General features: G+C 39.8%; 1 long non-coding RNA gene across 1 annotated transcript in view; it reads left to right on the forward strand.

Moving 5' to 3' along the window:
* Positions 1 to 17991, forward strand: part of LOC138738867 (uncharacterized) — a 208093-nt gene that overhangs the window by 132346 nt on the left and 57756 nt on the right. Inside the window, exon 3 of the long non-coding RNA XR_011341831.1 lies at positions 7324 to 7429. This is a non-coding gene — a long non-coding RNA (uncharacterized lncRNA). The remainder of the gene's footprint in view (positions 1 to 7323; positions 7430 to 17991) is intronic.

Here is a 17991-nt window from a genome sequence, read left to right on the forward strand (position 1 = left end):
GTTGTTGTTGGTGCACCATTCCAAGTTTTCAATCTCCCTCCTGTATGCTGACTCATTGCCCTTTTTATACAACCCACTACGGTGGTATCATCAGGGAATTTGTAAATGTTGTTCTTGCTGTACAAAGCCAAATAGTAAAATGGTGTTGCCTTTACTCAGTATCCACCTACCTCTCTCTGTAACTCTGCACATGTGCATTTGTATCGTATTTTATTTTTGATGTATCTAATAGCTTTATCACTGCATTTCTGATACCTTTAAAATTTCACTAAGTTTGAACTTGAATGTTCTTCATGTCTCTACTATTACATTCTGATATCGCATTTCAAATAAATGCAACAAAAATGTCCTTCAATAAACGTTAAAATTAAAAGCCATGACAGTCCATGGCAGGCATAATGATAGGTGCACAAATGAAACAAGCAGCTGTGAAGAAGGCAAATGGCATGTTGGCTTTCATAAAGAGGGGATTGGAGTATAGGAACAGAGACGCCCTTCTGCAGTTGTACAGGGCCCTGGTGAGACTCCACCTGGAGTATTGCGTCCAGTTCTGGTCTCCAATTTTGAGGAAGGACATACTAACTATAGAGGGTGTGCAGCGCAGTTCCAGGGATGGCGGGGTTGACATATGCTGAAAGGCTAGAAAAACTGGACGTATCCGATGGAGTTTAGAAGGATGAGGGGGGGACATGATTGAGGTATACAAAATCATCAGGGGGATAGACAGGGTGAAGTCGGATTACTTGTTCCCAATGATGGGGGAGACAAGGACTAGAGGGCATAGTTTAAGAATACAGGGTAGGCCCTTTAGGACGGAGATGAGAAAACATTTTTTTACCCAGAGAAGTGTGAATCTGTGGAATGCTCTGCCACAGAGGGTGGTAGAGGCAGATTCGCTGATTATGTTCAAAAGAGAGTTAGATAAGACTCTAGTGGGCAAAGGAGTTAAGGGTTATGGGGATAAGGCTGGAAAGGGGTACTGATAGTAGTGAGCAGCCATGATCTGTAAAATGGCGGTGCTGGCTCGACGGGCCGAAGGGCCTACTCCAGCTCCTATTGTCTATTGTCTATTGTCTATTAACACATTGTTGCCCTAAAGACCTACAGTTCTGGAAAGCATTGGGCATGAAGGCTAACAAATGGCACCTTTCTCCTGTGCAGCAGAGTGGCCAATGGTGGGCTGTCTGGAGTATTTTAACCCACACTGGGAGGAAGAAACTCTCATCACCGTGGTCACAAGGCATGACTAATAACCAAACCAACGAGTCCGGCGACTTCTGATATCAGAAATTCACGGCAGTGAACCTTCAAATATTGTTTGCTTGTTCAAATGCCTTTTACATATCTTTAACAATATGTTACACTACTACAAATGTAATGTTTCATTTCTTGAAATGGAGGTTAATATAATTGTAATAGTTTGTTCTTCTTTCCTCTTTTCTGCCTACGTTTTGGGGGAGTACCTCTTGTAATTCTGCACCATAAGTTAGAAAAAAAACATCTGTATTTTTCTCCAAATTTCCACAACACTTAGGAATTTAAGTGAGATGCTCATCGGTAACAGAAATTTCAGATCAAATCAGGTGCTATTTATTGTCATGTAATCAAACAGAAATGTAATTTTGCTGTGAGAGTACAGATTCTATCACCAATGTGTATATGTACATATGTACAGATTGTAGTGTAGGATGACTGTGATTGGCTGAGAGTGTAGCCACACCTACTGGCAGGTCTTAAAGGATTGCTCCTAGCCAGACCAGGTCATTCGGGACTGGTCGACCTACTTGTGATATGCTCCAGTCTTTTAGTTAATAAAAGCCTTGGTTTGGATCAACAAGTCTTTGGTTCTTTTGACGTGCATTACAATTGCACAAAATTGTCTTTCCTGATAGTAGCAGTCTGCCATAAGGCAGATAAAGATTCACCATTAGTATTACCTGGCTCCCTTTACAGTCAGAGAGAGAGAGAAGCAAAAGTTCCCTCAGTGTCACTGAGTTTTCATGAATTCACCTCCAGCATTCCCACAGCCTCTGCAGCTACACAAGATGAGTTCAATTCAAACCATTGGCAATCTAAGCCCACGTCCAAACCTTCGACGATATGAGGAAGCCTTCAGCTCCCAGACTCCTTGAGGAGCATTCCTTGCTGTCAGCACCCTCTTGAATCTTGGTTCTGATACCTGGAAGTATATAGCCTGTTGTTTGTCCTATGACCATGTCACCAACAGCCCACAACCTGTGGGTGTGTTTCTTACCCACAAGCCACCATCAGCCTGTGTATGTCCAGGCGTAGAACCCCTCGCTGGTCTGCCACTTGGTTGCCAGAGGGTCATCTCCTCTGCTTCTCCTTCTCATTGGGGGTTATTCTCCCCTTTACTGGTTCTCTTTGCCAGTCTGCTGCTCCCCTAGAGTTTGCCACCACTCATGGCTGCTACCAAACTCAGGCGCTGCCATCTTAGGTCTCGACCCCATGGTCACAGGATTTTAAATAAAACACCTTAAACTCCTTTAACATGCCATTTAAATTCTGTATGGAGCAGTTGGCAGTAAGACTGGGTAGTAGGACCCTGTTGGGGAGCTCGAGGTCTCCATTCCCTGCTCTGCCTGGGTCTGTACCAATGGCAGCACTGCTATTACAGCAGCTCTGGCAGTACTGCCTTTTTTTAGTGTGTCTCTGAACAGAAACCAATCAATTTATTATTTGGTTTAATTGTATAAAGATACATCAGGACTCATTAATCCATGTGATCTATTAAGTTTTTCATATTTACCTCACCCCCCAGCATCTGATACACATGGGATTAGTCTCGGAAAACTTTTCTCCATTGAGCAATTATTGGGATGAAATTTGTTATAGAGTCATCCAGCACAGAAACAATCCTGCTGACCATCAAGTACTCGTGTACACTAAACATGGACCTTGATCATTCATACTAAAGGGATATCCATCAATTAGATGCTTTTTGCAACTTCACTGAGTTGATTCCATTTAGAACAGGGGTAAAGGAGTGAGAACAATTGAGGGTTGATACCCATCCACAACCAACTGAAGACAAATTTTTTTCCCTCGTGTGTTACTTCACATAGATTGAGATAGCAGCCTCTATATATAAATTCATTAAATGTGTAGCGTAGAGTTGTGTAGAATGGACGATTCTTGGACGTGCGATAGTTAATCTTGACCTTTTCCTTGGACAGCATAGAAGTAGGTGACTTGATGGTCACCTTTATGCCTTATGCAAGTCTCTATCTAGATCCCTTCAACTTGCACCATCACCTTGCTGAAGGGTTAAGCTGGTAAGGTTAGGTGACCTGACTTTTTTTTTTGCTTTACCTGACTATATTTTTATTTTGGTGGAAAGTGTGATCAGGAGGGCAAGTAACTCTAGAATGGTTATTTGTGGTTAAATATACAAATGTTACAAAAGCAAAACCTCGTTAAAATTTTTAAGTTTTTTTTCTCTTTCCTGTCTGAGAAAAACAGCAGGAATTATGAGAGAGTAGGCAAATGTAAGGTTGGAAGTAGAGCAAGGAGAGAAATCCTCACCCTCTGCTTGTGTCCCGATGGATATTGGAAGAGGCCATAAATGACGTTGTATTATCATAATCACTTTATATGACCCTGCCACATATCAATATCATGAAGATGGAACAGTTCGTTAATTCAAAATGTTTGCACTTGAATTTCACAAACAAACAAAAGTATCTTCACATATATATTAAAAATGCTAGCTGGAGTTCTTCAGATTATGAAGAATTTGAAATGCCAATCACTTTTATAAAGTAGCATTGAATTCCTTGGCTCTAAACTTTGGCAAGTATCTTCCGGAGAGATTCCTTGGGGACAGAGACAATACTTAAGGTCAGTAAAGAGTTAGAGTGTGATCTGAATTATAAATCAAACCACGTTGCTGGTTACTGTGAATTAAGTGGCATGATCACAGTCAGCTCTACTACCATACCAAAGTTCAGTTTAACGACTCCCTGGAGTTAGCATTTATTTAACATATACCAGCTCCAGGCCAAGATTTGCAGTAGGTGACAGATCCAATTTACACTGTCAGCTCCTGTGTTCTTCTCTGCCCAGGGACAATGGAACTCATTTTGGTGAAGTACAAACTAATCTTTGGCATTGAGAGGAAACTAATAACACTTTGTTCTTTTTCTGAGATTCTTTGAACACATTAACTTGAATTTTTAAAAGTTCTCCCCAATAGCAGCCATTTGATTGCAATATTAATGATGAAGTTGGATGTCATCACTTGCATGCAAAAGGCACTCTTCAAGAAGAGAACAGTTGAACTTCCTGGTAGGTCAACAACTCCTGTGTGTCGAATAAACTCTGAGTCAGGTTTTTAGGTATCGGAAGGATGAAGATAACTTTCTCATGCCCTTGACTTGGTGTTTCCTCTGGTCTCAAGAAACTAAATAGCACAAGTGTCATTTTGGAAATTCTGAACCCTCTGGAAGGTTTGATTGGTGGCATTGCGTACAGGTGTGTTGCATACATTGGATCAAATCTATATGTTTGCCATTTCAGCCAAAATTTGGTGGGGGGTTGCTTGTTTTAGTTCAGTTCAGATTTATTAACTGGACTACAACCCTGAGATTCTCTATCCTGCAGACGAGGCAAAATTACCACCTACTGGCAGTTCTCAAGAAGAAAAGTATACATGTAAACAGATAAAGGAATGTAAGCAATCTGCCCAATACAGAGAAAAAAATCAATAAAGTGCAAAAGTAAGAGTCCCTAAGTGAGTCTCTGATTGAGTTTGTTGTTGAGGTGTTTGATGGCAAAGGGGGAGGAGCTGTTCCTCACCTGTTGGTATGAGACATGGCACCTATACCTCTTACCTGATGGTAGAGAACAGAGCATGTGTTGGGTGATGGGATCCTTAATGATTGTTGATGCTTTCTGACAACAGCATTCCCTGTAGATGTTCTCGATGGTGAGGAAGATTTTGCCTGTGATGTACTGGGCTGAATTCACTACCTTCACAGGGCTTTCCACTCAGTGGTATTGATGAGTCCATACCAGACCATAATGCAGCCAGTCAACACACTTTTCACCACACATTTACAGGAATATGCCAACGTTTCCAATGTCATACCAAAACTCTGCAAACTCCTGAGGAAATAGAAGCACTGACATGCTTTCTTCATGACATTAGTGTGTTGGGTCCAGAAGAGATTCTCTGAGATGATGGCTGCCAAGAACTTAAATTTACTCACTCACTCCACCTCTGATCCCCCAATGATCACTGGATCGAACACCTCTGGTTTTCTCTTCCTATTGTTAATAATCAGCTCCTTGTTTTTCGTGACATTGAGTGCGAAGTTGTTGTTGGTGAACCATTCAGCCAAGTTTTCAATCTCCCTCTTGTATACTGACTGAATGTCCCTTTATATACAACCCACGACCTTCATAGCATCAGCAAATTTGTAGATGGTGTTGTCGTACCGAGCCATAGTCATAGGTGTATAATAAGTAGAGAAGCAGGCTAAGAATGCAACCCTGGGGTACTCCAGTACTGATGGAGATTGTGGAGGAAATTTTCTTACCAATCATCACTGTCTGTGGTCTGTAGGTGAAGAAATCCACGATCCAATTACACAGTGAGGTATTGAGTCCAAGGTCTTGGAGTTTGCTGATCGGTTTTGAGGGTATGATAGTGTTAAATACCAAACTGTAGTCGATAAAGAACATCCTGATGTATGCATTTTTGTTGACCAGGTGTCCCAGAATTTTGTGTAGAGCCAGTGAGATGACATTCGCCATGTGCTTGTTGAAAATTGGAATGGATCCATTTCGCCATTCAGACAGGAGCTGATGTGCTTCAACACCAGCCTTATAAAACACTTTGTCATTGTGGATGTGAGTGCCACTGGTCAATAGTCATTTAGACAGGTTATCACACTTTTCTTAGACAATGGCACGATTGAGGCTTTTTTGAAACCGGTGGGTACTACGTCCTGTCGGAGTGTGATGTTGAAGTTATCCATGAATACATTGGCAAGTTGATCAACAGAGATTTTTGATACTCCATCCGAACCAGATGTTGAAGGCAGCCCACACATCATTCTTGGATACGGACAGGAGAGGATCATTAGGGGACATGGAGATGCACAGTGGTAGTTCCTCCTTGTTCTTGTGGTCAAATTGGACATAGAAGGCACTTGGTTCATCTGGGAGTGAAGCTTTGCTGTCTGGTACTGCACTGGATATGGTTTTATAGCAGGCTATATTATTTAGGCCCTGGCACAACTGTCAGTTATCCTTTGTTGTTTCCATTTTCATCCAGAAACTCCACTTTGCCCGGGAGACAGGGTTTCTAGTTGGCAAAAACCCTGAACAGTTTTGGTGGGAACACACTCATCCACAGCTACTTTGATAAAGTCCAAGTTCATAAAGGCCCTAAACTTGGCTTGAACACCGCCCAATCCACTGACTCAAGGAAGTTCTGTAACCATTCGTCGAGCTGTCCTGATCTCTGGACCCTCTTCTTTTTAGCCTCCATCTATATGAAGGCAGAAGGACCCAGCCAGGTGATCCGACTTGGCAAAATGCAATATCAGGAAAGAACTGTAGGCCTTCCTTATCTTGGGGTAATAGTGATCAAGCATGGTCAGACCTCAGGTACAGCACATTACAAGCTGGTGGTAGTTGGACAAAGTTTTCTTAAGACAAGCCTGGTTAATGTCTCCAACTAAGATTTGTAGTGCGTCGGAGTGGTATATTTCTTGCTTTTTGGTATATGTCATTTTATCATTCTTGTCTCATTTTCATTGGCGTCATCAAAGAGAAAGTATGACAACATTGTGAATAGGGCTGGTGATAAAGGATGCTTCTTAACGTGGTCAAAAATGTTATAATAGACATGAAGAGCTGGCAGAAAAATGTGTGCCATAACAACCAAGAACATGATGAAAGGATAATTTATCAAATGAACAAAATTTGGTTGCTGTTTAAACATTACATAAAAGGGTCTCATTTCAATTTTAATTATTTATATAAAAATGTGTCATAACCTACTCAAACCATGCCCTTTCTGAACTCTTAAGGCTATGAATGAAGTAACTTAGCTCAAATAAAAATTTTAAGTGCATAAAGCATCGTGTTCAATTCTTTCCAGTTGTATTCCACAAGTGAACTTTCCAGAGCCCCAGCAGTGCAGGAACTATTTATTATGTTCTGTAGAGATTTGATTATCTAGCTTTTAACAGTCAGTCTATTCCTACAAAGCTAATAAATATAAAGAATTGGATCTATCTTACAATTTCCAGATCAGTCTTTCTATTTATCTGTTAACTCTTCTCATTCCAGTTACATGCCTGGTGCATCAAAATGACATCCCCAGTGGAGCTAAACAAGAAGTCTGTGGATGCTTGAAAACTGCAACAACACACAAAGTGATGGAGGAACTCAGCAGGTCAGACAGCATCCATGAAAAACAATAGACAATTAATGTTTTGGGACAAAATCCTTCACTGGTCCTCCAATTCCTACAACACTGCGTATTGTTGGCAACCCAAGGGAAGTGGTGGCTCACGACCCATGTGGTATCCCAAAACCCAAGATTCCCCATCAGCACTCAGAAAGTGGGAAAGCTTCCCTTACCTCTGTGAACAATCACAAACCTTGGTTGGCATGCTAAAAAGATTTAATTCTGAAGCAGTCCAAGCTTCATGATGTCTTCAAACCTGTAAGCGAGGAGAATGAGGAACATTCCCCATACAAATTTGGCAGCTGGTGCCTATGGCCAAGTCAAAGACTATTCTGAAGGCCAGATAGTGTCCACATACTCCATTGAGCCAGAGATCTATATGCGCAGATGAGCTTCACATATTTGAAGAGTAACTGGTTTGACAGCAGCACATTCAGGGAGTTGTCTTAAAGTGCGAGAACCTTTGATTATCTAGGACCTATTTTAGAAGTTTTCACTTTCAAATTCTGCATAAATGTATTTTTTTCAGTTTCCTTCTTCCTGCTCCTTGTTTGTCTGGAGGCCTAAGCACTGAGGCAGGCCTGGTGATGCTGTTCTGTCTCCTGCTGCATGCCCCCTTGCCTGTCTGGAGCACTAAGATAGGGGTATCACTGCTGTTCTGTTTCCTGCTGCCTGCTTCGTGAATGTCAAGAAGCACCAAGAGTGAGGCGAGACTGACGTTCCTCAGCTCTCTCTTGCTTTTTCCTTTGTCTAAATCTACAGGCAATTTAAGGTTATCTTCCTTAACCATATCCCCCACACTACTGAAACCATTCTGCCAGCACCAGAGCAGTTCCAGTGGTGTGGGGGTTTATGGGTAAGGACAACGGCCATTGCTCCCCCATTGAGCCGTCATCATGAACAGGTGCAGTGTTCTCAGCAGCAGCACATTGCGACCCCCACTCTCCCCCTCAATCACGGCCCCCCCTCTCCTCCTGCAGCAGTGATCTCACTCTGCCCCCCAAAGCAGCGACCTCTCTCCCCACCCCCAGGGCAGGGACCTCTGTCCTCACCGTGGCAGCGACCTCTCTCCCCCCACGGCAGTGGCCTCTTTTCCCCAGATTACAGCCCCCCCCCACCCCCCCCCCCCCGATCACAGCAACAGCACTTCAGCCAGGGGTTTCCATGTGATGCAAGTGCTGACATCACCAGAGTAACCAGGTCGGTTATTTCCGCTTTCAAACCACCGGACCAGGATGCCCGGGTAAGTTTTACTGGGTTCTCTGATCATCTCAGAGGTAGGTCAGGGACCAGTTGGGCTCTGACCGGGTTGACCTAGATGGACCTTTTCAAATCGCCACGTAACTGCAAATTGCCTGGTTAATCTCATTTTACGTGGCAGTTTGAAAGGGCCTAATGACTCACTACAAAGCTTTTCAACCCTGATTCATTGAGATGCTTTTGTTCATTTCTTGCAGTGACTCACTTTACAGTTTAATTTACAGCAAGACACTAGTTTCTCAGAACTCACAGGATCTCTCAGTTTTCAAGGACTTAACACAAAGCTTTAGTTTCCCACTGAGACAACAATCTTTTTTCATGAGTGCTCAATACAATATTTTCATCATTTGCAGGACTTTTCTCATGATTCTTGCTAGAGTTGAGTCAGATCGAGATACTATTATTTTCCTGTTACTTTTCACCATCTATCATAGAATCTTGTTGTTTGTCAGAGATTCATTGTGTGATTTAATAATTGTTCTTGCGGCGTTTGAGTGATTTTCATTTTTCCACAATCTTAATTAAGTTATTGTATTTATTTGTAAATAATTCAGGCCTTTTTACACCTTGTTTTAATTGGTCATAACATTGTTAGGATTTCTGTGGGGAAAAATCATTCCAATAATATAGAATTTTATACAGTGGACACAGTTCAACTAGAAACTCAAGTCTTGAACTTCAATAAAGCCAATTGTATAGAAATAAAGACAAATTGCCAGGGGTAAATTGAGAAATTAGATTACAACATTTTCCACCAAGTAAACAAAAGCAAACATTTAGAAACATTTCTTGATATTTATGTTTACATTTATTTTGTTATGAAATAAAATCTCCATGAAAAATGCTAATCTGTTCATGGCTAAATTAATGGGGTTAAGAATAGTCTTCACTTCAAGGAAGCAACTTGAAATTTGGCGAGAAAAGTTGTAATCCTACAGCACATATAATATAGGACTAAAAGATTATTAAAGAGGATAAACTGACAAAAAATATTTTCAAAAAAATTCATTATAAATAAATGTGCTTGGTTTAAAGGGAAAGGCTAATAATATTATTGAGGAAAACAAAAAATGGTTGCAATGTGAACTTTCTTCTCCACAAAGTTCTAAGATAGGACATTGGTAGGGTGAGATCATGAAGGAAAGAAATGGGAATATTATTTTATTGGGGCAGGATATCTGTTCTGACGCCAGTACTAATACAGAGGCTTATCTCAGTATCACAGTGGAAGTCCCTCTTCCCAGATCTGGCATTTGATGGCTTTGTGACCAGGTTTGTGGATGATATGAAGACAAGTGAAGGGGTGGATAGTATGGGGAAGGAGGGAGTCTGCAATGGGGCTTGGACAGGTTGGGAGAATGGACAAAAAAGTGGCAGATGGAATACAGTGCAGGGTACTGTATTCACGAACATTGACAGGAGAAATAAAGACAAAGGCTATTTTCTTAATGGGGAGAAAATTCAGAAACCAGATGTCTGAAGGGACTTAGAAGTGCAGGTGCAAGATTCCCCAAAGGTTAATTTGCAGGTTCAGTTGATAATAAGAAAATCAAATACAATGGTTAGCATTTATTTCAACAGCATTAAAATATAAAAACAAAGATGTAAGCTGAGGCTTTATAAAGAGATGATCAGACCACTATTGGAGTATTGCAAGCAGTTTTGGGCCCCATATCTAAGGAAGGATATGCTGGCATTGGAGAGGGTTCAGAGAAGGTTTACCACAATGATCCTGGAGATAAGAGAGTTAACGTTTGATGGTAGTCGGCAAATATCACTAGGGTTTAGAAGGATGGGTGATGTGGGGGGGGGTGTCCTCAATAAAACATACCAAATATTGAAAGGATAGAGTGAACATGGAAATGTTTTCAGTAGTGAGAGAGTCTTGGACCAGATGGCACATCCTCAGAATTACAGAGATGAGGATCACAGTCTGATATGGGACACCAATATCCCTGAGTGTAAAGCCTTGCAAATGTAGTGGGCACAGCCCAGGACATCACAGGCAAAACCCTCCCCAACATCAAGAACATCTACAGGGAACGCTGCCGTTGGAGTGCAGCAGTAATCATTAAGGATTCACATCACCCAGATCATGCTCTATTCTCACTGCTACCATCAGGAAAGAGGTATAGATACCACAAGATTTGCACCACCAGGTTCAGGAATAGCTGCTACCCCTTTACCATCAAACTCCTCAACAACAAACTTAATCAGGGATTCATTTAAGGACTCTTACTTTTGCACTTAATTGATTTTATTTCCATTCTGTCTTGCAGTTTGTTTACATGTGTACAGGTTTTTTTGCACCATGAGTAAGTGGTAATTCTGTTCTGCCCACAGGAAAAAGAATCTCAGGGTTGTATGTGATGTCATGTATGTACTCTGACAATAAATCTGAAATTTGAATATGAATATTATTAGGAGCCCAGAGGACCCCAAAACCCAGCAGCAATAGATATTCACCAAGACAAATGGTTATTCAACAAAAGTTGCTTTAATTATCTTTAAACATGTAAACAGAATCACACTTTAACTTAATGACTTAACTAACCTAACTTAACCCCCTTCTAATACTAAGTGCACATGTATTTAATGTCTGTGTAAGTTCAGAAAAGTTATTTGATTCACAGTCCAATCTCACTTCTCATTCCTCAAAGTTCACTGGTTGCAGGCAATTCTTATACTGTGCACAAAATTTAACATTTATAAAGTTCACCAGGCTTTGGTGCTTGAAAGGTAAATGGTTACTGCTTAGGAAGGCTCTTGCCAGTTTTCAGAGAGAGATTCGTTGTACACTGGCACCCACAACTGATTGCTTTTTTAAATCATCCACTTCAGTGTCTTTCCGAAGAAACTTGCCCACTCAGGGTTCTTCAGATGATAACCTCTTTCAGGTTGCCACAGAGTTCCTTTTTGTTTCCCTTATTCCAAGTGAAACATTAGACAGCCAGTCCTCTCCTCTTGCATGAACCACGAGGGCTTTGACCAGGCTGAACTAAGCACTCACAACCTGTCTTCCAAATGGGGTTTTCCACAAGCTTGCCAGCTTGTTCTGTTCCAGTTCCAGTTGCTGCTACCGACTGTAAGACTGTAGAACTGATTTGTGTGTGTATGTGTGTCTCTCTCTTCTCTCACTCACTCACACACACACACACACACACACACACACACACACACACACACACACACACACACACACACACACACACACACGTGCATAGTTGGGATAGATTTAGTGTTAAAGATAGTTTAAGAATTAAGACTATAGTTTAAGAGTAAGAATTAAAATTTGTGTTTTAAAACTAATGAGGGTAGGGGTTCAGTGGGTGTGTCTACATGGATTTCAGAAAGGCATTTGACAAGGTCCCTCATGATATGTTGATTGAGAGGATGCAGGTTAATGGGATCCATGGTAAACTGATAGTTTGGATATGAAATTGTCTGCCTCATAGAAAACAAAGACTAGAAGTGGAAGATGTTATTCAGGATGGAGGGCCATAACCAGTGGTGCTCTGCGGAGATGTACATTAGGGATCCCTGCTGTTTGTGATATCTATAGATTCATATTTATCTATATATCTCTCTATTTACAGTATATCTATATCTACATATATATATATATATTTGTGTTTATATATGTGTGTATCTATATATATTCGTGAATATGTGTGTGTGTGTGTGTGTGTGTGTGTGTGTGTGTATTGTTTATTGCTGCTTGTTACACATGGCTCATAACAGTAGTTTATTGTACTTCAGAGTCATTTCCTTTAGTGCTCTATTTGTTTGCCTCTTGACAAAAAAGTAGTTTTTGCACCAGATGTATACTAACCTGAACATGCATCTGAGAAGAAACATGTTTCAAGTTCTCTTTTTAAAATTTTCAAATATAAGGGATTAATATAGAATTCATGTGACTTATTGTCCTAGACTCAAGTGAGCTAAAGGATCTGCTTCCATGCTCTTTCTTTCTCTGACTCAATGAGATGCACAATCAAATGCAGTTACTAAGCATGTCGTACAGTGCTTACTTCATTGTTCATTAATATATTTGGTCATATTTTTGTTTGATAATTATTTTACAGTGGTACTTATTTACAACTCCTCAAGTATTCCAAATTTATTTTCAATGGTCAAAATAATTTTCCACTTTAGTTAATCCACAACTGTACTCTTCCTGTATTTATGATACCCTTTGAGTTAATCCACTATATCTGTGCTCTTACTGTAGTTAACGTCTTCTTGTGCTTTGTATTTAATCTGCAAATGTACCCTTACTGTAGTCGCAAGTTACTTCACTTAGTGTACTCTTACTTGCTTGGCCTCTAATCCTTGTCCTCTAAATGAGGCAAAAGTACTCCTACTGAACTCAAGCTGTATTCACTGAAAAATATCCAGAGCTGGGATTTTCAACCTGGGAGCACTATTTATTTTGAACAACGGATGTGTTGACTCTTCACGCTGACAGCATAAGACTTTAAAACATTACACGATTAAGCCGCAAGGTGATAAATCAGCCACTGGAACTTAGAACAATACAGCACAGGAATAAGCTCTTCTGCCCATGTGTCTGAGCTGAGCAATGATGTCCAGATTAAACTAAAAATCTTCCGCTTGCACTTGATAGATATCTCTCCATTCCTTTAATATTCAACTGTCTAACTAGAAGCCTTTTAAACACAATTTTTTAAATTTGCTTCCACCACTACCCCTGGCAGCCTGTTCCAGGTACCTACTAGTGAAATATTTGCCCTGCACATCTTCCTTAAAATAATTTCTCCTCACCTTAAACACATGTCATTTACTGTGTAATGTTTCACCCGGAGTAAAAGATTCCATTTCTTCCCTCTATCGATGCCTCTCGTGATTTTATACACCTCTATACAGTTGCCCCTTAGCCTCTTTCGCTCTAGACAATACAAACAAAGTTTGTCTAATCTCTCTCCATGACTTATACCCTCTAACTCAGGCAACATCCTGGTAAACCTTTTTTGTACCTTTTCCAAAGCCTTCATATCCTCCCTATAATGGGCAGACCAGAATTGCACACTGTCTTTCAAGTGTGACCTTCCCAAAGTTTTGACTGACTCAGGGCATCCCCACCCCCATCCCAGTTTGAGAAAGAAAAGCAGAGGAGATGCCCTGATGGGGTAGTGAACATAGTGGTAGACCAATGAGGGGCTCTGTGGCTGAAGAACACACAGATGGCAGGCTGTTAGTGACATGAGGCATAGAACCCATCCAGGCTGTGGGCTGCTGACAACTGTGATTGAAGGACTGACACCAGGATGTTGACTGCTGGAGACTGGCTGAAGGGGTACCAGGTGTCAGAACTGGGATGCGAGAGGATACCGAGGTCGGAAGTTTGGATCTGGAGGTCGGGTTGCTGATGGTTTGGACTGAAGGCTGTGTGGCTGCAGTGCCTGCAGAAACGGTGTAGTTAAATCCTCAGATACTCAGTGACTCTGGAGGGAATCATGGGGGGAATCATGTCAAGACTATAGTCAGTATGACTTGGAAACAACGTCTCCTGCTCAATGATTATCAACACAGGCGCACCCCAAGGTTGTGTGCTTAATCCACTGCTGTACTCATTATACACCCATGACTGTGACCAGGCACAATTCCACCACAGTTGTTGGCAAATTCTCAAATGACAATGAGGAGGCATACAAGAAGGAGATAGATCAGCTCTTTGAGTGGCATCACACTAACAACCTTGTGCTCAATGTTAGCAAAACCAAGGAGATGATAGTGGACTTCAGGAAGAAGTCAGGGGAACACAACTCAGCCTTCCTTGAGGACTCAGTAGTGGAGAGGGTCAATAACTTCAAATTCCTGGCTGTCAATAAGTCCGATGATTGGTCCTGAAGCCTCCATGTTGATGCAATCATGAAGAATGCTCGCCAGTATCTCAACTTGGTGAGGTGTTTGAGGAGATTCGGTATGTCACCGAACACTCTCAAAAACTTCGACAGGTGGAGAGCATTCTGGCTGATTCCATCACTATCTGCTATGGAGGCGCCAACTCTAAGGACAAGAAAAATTTCCAGAGGGTTGTTAACTCACCCTGCAACATCACAGGCACCAGACTTTGCTCCATCGAGGGCATCTTCATGGGCCAGTGTCCTAAAAAAGCAGCTTCTATCCACAAAGATCCCCACCCCCCCAGGCCACGCCCTCTTCACTCTACTACCATCAGGGAAAAAGGTACAGAAGCTATAAAGGTATCTTGTTCATATAATACCTTGCCTAATGAAGCCATATGCATTCTTTACCATACTATCTACTTGTGTGGCCACTTTCAATCAGCTAGAGACATGGAACTAAAGATCCGCTGCTTTTACATTAATACTTTTACAAGTCCTGCCACTAACTGGATACGTTTCCTTTACATTTGACCTCCCACCTCACTCTTTTTTTTAATTTTTTTTATTTTTCACACTATGAACCATAATGACCAAAATATATACAGACATTTTTCTCTTGAATATATACAGTGTCATTTTCTCCCCTTTTTCCCCCCTCCCTTCTCTCCCTCCCTCAGCCCCCCTCCCCATTTATTCAAAGTTCAATCTATATGAATCATTAAACACGTTAAACAATGTTGTCACTTAATAAAAATAAACAAGAAATTTTTGTCTTTTACTTTTACATACTGGGTCAGTTCATTTCGTTGTCTTCTCCTTCTGTCATTTTAGGTGGTGGACGTCCATGGTAGGATTTCTCTATTGTGTTTCATGTATGGTTCCCATATTTGTTCAAATATTGTGATGTTATTTCTTAAATTATGTTATATTTTCTAATGGAATATATTTATTTATTTCTATGTACCATTGTTGTATTCTCAAGTTGTCTTTTAATTTCCAGGTTGACATAATACATTTTTTTGCTCCAGCTTGGGCTATCATAATAAATCTTTTTTGTGCTCCATCCAAATTGAGTCCAAATTCTCTATTTTTTATATTACTTAGAAGGAAGATCTCTGGGTTTTTTGGTACATTGCTTTTTGTGATTTTATTTAATATCTGGTTTAGATCTTCCCAAAATTTTTTCACTTTCTCACATGCCCAAATTGCATGTACTGTTCCCGTTTCCTTTTTACAGCGAAAACATCTGTCTGATACTGTTGGGTCCCATTTATTTAACTTTTGGGGTGTGATGTATAGCCTGTGTAACCAATTATATTGTATCATGCATAACCTCATGTTTATTATATTTCTCATAGTTCCGGAACGTAGCTTTTCCCATGTTTCATTCTTTATCTTTATCTTTAGATCTTGTTCCCATTTTTGTTTAGGTTTACAGCTTGTTTTCTCATTTTCCTTTTCTTGCAGTTTGATGTACATGTTTGTTTTAAATTTTTAAATTATCATTGTGTCTGTAATCACATATTCAAAATTTCTTCCTTCTGGTAACCTCAGACTGTTTCCCAATTTGTCCTTCAAGTAGGTTTTCAGTTGGTGATATGCAAACATTGTATCATGAGTTATATTATATTTGTCCTTCATTTGTTCAAAAGATAATAATTTATTTCCCGAAAAACAATTTTCTATTCTTTTGATCCATTTTCTCTCCCATTCTCTCAAGGAAAGGTTATCTATTGTGAAAGGGATTAGTTGATTTTGTGTCAATATTAATTTTGGTAGTTGATAATTTATTTTTTTTCCTTTCTACATGAATCTTCTGCCAAATGTTGAGCAGATGGTGCAATACTGATGAATTCCTATGTTGCACCAATTTTTCATCCCACTTATATAGTATATGTTCAGGTATCTTCTCCCCTATTTTATCTAGTTCTAATCTGATCCAATCTGTTTTTTTCCTAGTTTGATAAAAATCTGATAGGTATCTTAATTGTGCTGCTCTATAATAATTCTTAAAGTTTGGTAGTTGTAAGCCTCCTTGTTTGTACCATTCTGTTAATTTATCCTCGGTTTCCTCCCTTTCCATAAGAATTTCCTTATTATTTTCTTTAGCTCCTTGAAGAATTTCTCTGTTAGGTGAATTGGTAATGATTGAAATAGGTATTGTATCCTTCGGAAGATGTTCATTTTAATACAGTTTATCCTTCCTATCAGTGTTAGTGGTAAGCCTTTCCAGTGCTCTAAGTTGTCTTGTAATTTTTTTCATTAACAGTTGATAATTTAGTTTGTATAGATGGCCGAGATTATTATTTAGTTGTATACCTAGGTATCGAATTGCTTGTGTTTGCTAAATGGTGATTCTTTCTTAAATTTTGTGAAATCTGCATTATTCATTGGCATTGCTTCACTTTTATTTGCATTGATCTTGTACCCCGATACTTCTCCATATTCCTTCAATTTCTTATGTAATTCTTTTATTGATATTTCTGGTTCTGTGAAGTATATTATGATGTCATCTGCAAATGGACTGATTTTATATTCCTTCTCTTTTATTTTTATCCCTCTTATTTTATTTTCTGTTCATATCAGTTCTGCTAGTAGTTCTGTAGCTAACGCGAACAGTGAGGGAGATAGTGGACTTCCCTGCCTTGTTGATCTGTTTAATTTAAATTGGTTTGATATATATCCATTTACTGTCACTTTTGCCAATGGTCCCTTATATAATGCTTTAATCCAATTAATATATTTCTCTGGTAGGTTGAATTTTTGTAGTACTTTGAATGAATAATTCCATTCTACTCTGTCAAAGGCTTCTGCGTCTAAAGCAACCGCCACTGTTGGAGTTTTGTTTCCTTGTACTGCATGGATTAAGTTAATGAATTTACAGATATTGTCCGTTGTTCGTCTTTTCTTAATAAATCCAGTTTTACTATTTTTGGTACACAGTCAGCCAATCTGTTTGCTAATAGTTTATCTATTATCTTATAATCTGCGTTAAGTAGAGATATTGATCTATACGATGCTAGTGTTAGTGGATCTTTCCCCATCTTTGGTATTACTTTAATTATTGCTGTTTTGCATGAATCTGGTATGTTTTGTGTTTTTTCAATCTGGTTCATTACTTCCAGGAGATGAGGAATTAATAAGTCTTTAAATGTTTTATAGAATTCTATTGGGAGTCCATCCTCTCCCGATGTTTTATTGTTCTGTGATTTTTTTAATATCTCCTGTATTTCTTCTATTTCAAATGGTTTTATTAATTTATTTTGCTCCTCTGTTTGCAATTTCGGTAGTTCAACTTTAGTTAGAAATTCATCTATTTTGTCTTCTTTCCCTTCATTTTCAGTTTGATATAGTTGTTCGTAGAATTCCCTGAAGTTTTCGTTGATCTCCGTTGGGTTATATGTAATTTGTTTGTCC

The sequence above is a fragment of the Narcine bancroftii genome, chromosome 7 (genome assembly GCF_036971445.1).
Source record: "Narcine bancroftii isolate sNarBan1 chromosome 7, sNarBan1.hap1, whole genome shotgun sequence".
NCBI classification, from domain to species: domain Eukaryota; kingdom Metazoa; phylum Chordata; class Chondrichthyes; order Torpediniformes; family Narcinidae; genus Narcine; species Narcine bancroftii.